This window comes from Stylophora pistillata, chromosome 2, assembly GCF_964205215.1.
Source record: "Stylophora pistillata chromosome 2, jaStyPist1.2, whole genome shotgun sequence".
NCBI lineage: Eukaryota > Metazoa > Cnidaria > Anthozoa > Scleractinia > Pocilloporidae > Stylophora > Stylophora pistillata.
This window is the reverse complement of record NC_142520.1, coordinates 22,589,771-22,592,013: the sequence shown is the minus strand read 5'-3', so window position 1 is coordinate 22,592,013 and position 2,243 is coordinate 22,589,771. Positions and strand designations below refer to the sequence as shown.

Sequence of the window (2,243 nt, the reverse complement as noted above, 5' to 3'; positions counted from 1 at the left end):
ATCTGAATGCGAGCAGAGGCTAAATGACTCTAGGAAAGATGAAATGGAAGAGATGCTTAATACAAACGAGAACAACTTGAACGAAGATGGTGTCCCAAGAAATAAACAAGCTGTAACGCAATTTAACAATAGTGGTTGTGTTACGCAACCTAAAGTTGGTGATTGTGACTTCGGTAATGACTTGGACGATGCATTACTGCTTGAGCTTCAGGTTCCACACCACAGTTGGGATAGCGAGGGTGCAGTTTCACATACAAGAAGCCTTAGGGATCACAACAAGCATTCGTAACAATCTTGTCAGGATAATGAGAATTATACAAACCAAATATGGAAGTCATCAGACGAGGGAAGCAAGAAAACCAAATTAAATAAAACGGTTGGAATGGACCTCTCACCAAATTATGCCGGATTTGTCAGGATGAAACAGAAGCCCGGATGAGTGAAAAATATATGTGTCGCGGGGTATTAACTGAGAATTATTGCGAAAAATTTTTATCAAAAGAGGAAGTTTCTGAGTGGTTAGATGAAGAATCTCTTGGTGATTTAGAGTTGTCCATGGCTGCGGAGGAGGCCAAAAGTACTGCTTCACTCAAGTGTATCCTACTAGTCTAGCACACTAGTTATTTTGTGTGATAACTCTTTTTCAGTACCAGGAAAAACTTCAAAGATAGTGTAAGTTATTTGTTAAGTTCAATTCGATGTTGTCCTGTAGAGCCCTGATTTCAAACGCGGTTTCGAGAAGTGTTTTCTAACTACATAAATAAGTGATAAGCGATGTAGCGCTGAGATATCTCAGTTCTCAAATATGTGATAAGCTGGTTTTAACGGAAAACAAAGCTTTGAAAAAGAGAGGCTTTCAAAAGAAGCTGTAAGAGACTAAATAAAAAAACTTTAAATAAGAAGTTTTAAAATCACTCGCCCTCCTCACTTCTCAACGTCTCCAGTTATTTTATTGTGTTTTGGAGCCAGGAAAAACGCTTTTCATTGCTGTTATGACATAACTAGCTGTCACCGATCAAATGCGGGCCCTATAATAAAGCATGCGCTTGGAAACTGAACTGACCAATCAGAAGATGCGTACTGTGTTCATTTATGTTAGAGAGCATCATATAAAAAAGATGGCCGGTTTAAGGTGTTCAATTAGTAAAAGAAAACGTGCTAATAAACTGTGCGACAGTAGCAGAGGAGTATAAAAACGAGGGAGGACTGGGTGGGTGTCGCTAATCTTACCTTCTTTCCCTCACCCCCCCCCCCCCCTCCTTCCGCAAAAAAAAATAAAAATGACTATGATATCCGGCAGTTGGGTCGGGCATCAGTACATGCTTTGGCCCACAAGAGGCGATGTTGAAGCTTTGAATTGATCGAGGCATAATATCTGTTGTCCAAGTGTGATTTCAAAGACTTTTAAGTGTAAGTCATTTTATGTTATTGTAGTTCTTAGCAATAAGATGTAAACTGTTTTGTCATTTTCTCTTTCGTGATCATTGTGCCGCATCTTGCCTAATAGTGGTAAGCGAACGAAGTGGAGTGTAAATTGGTCCCAAATCATACATGTGATTTCAAAATCTTTGTTGAATATGTTTGGATTAAGGCAAGAAAACTGGGTCGAGTTCATAAACTCGGCTAACTTCTTGAGTATAATTTAGAATAAAAGACGTAAAATCTATCTCCATGGCGACAGCATACCTCAAAGTGATCAATTCAATTTTCCAAGTTTGCTGGTTTCGCTGTATTGTGTCTATTGATATATGTTTTCTAAATTACTGTAAAACTCGTTAAGAAGCCTCCTTTGGATAAAATGTTATTGGTTTTTTTTTTCGTTCTCAAACAGTAATAAGCTGGTGACTCACGCAATGTAAATTGACAAATTTTACATGGCGTGAGTCATTCTACATTCGCTCCGACGAAGGGCTAACGCTCGAAACGTCAGCTTTTGTAATCGTTACGGTGGCCAATTTACCATTTCAACTTTGTTGATATATTCAAATTATTAAAATTGACAGAACCTTTTATATTTATAGAAATGCAAAACTAGCTGAAGGCACAATTCCCGACGTTATAGCACATATGTTTGAGGATGTCGTCCATTGTGACTTGAAATGAATGGAAAACTCACTAATTAGAATGTATTTTTATGATAATGATCTGGAAAAGCCGTATGCAGCCTGCTTTTTGCATATGACTTCATTGCTGTTTTAAAGACACTCGATCTGAATCGTAGTGAGGGAGCAGCGAGAATATAT

At 38.2% G+C, this 2,243-nt stretch overlaps 1 long non-coding RNA gene across 1 annotated transcript in view; it reads left to right on the top strand.

The window, feature by feature from the left end:
• The first annotated feature begins 2,099 nt into the window (after positions 1-2,099).
• LOC148737819 (uncharacterized) overlaps positions 2,100-2,243 on the top strand; it is a 4,300-nt gene continuing 4,156 nt past the window's right edge. Inside the window, exon 1 of the long non-coding RNA XR_015996895.1 lies at positions 2,100-2,243. This exon is cut by the window's right edge and continues 5 nt beyond it. This is a non-coding gene — a long non-coding RNA (uncharacterized LOC148737819).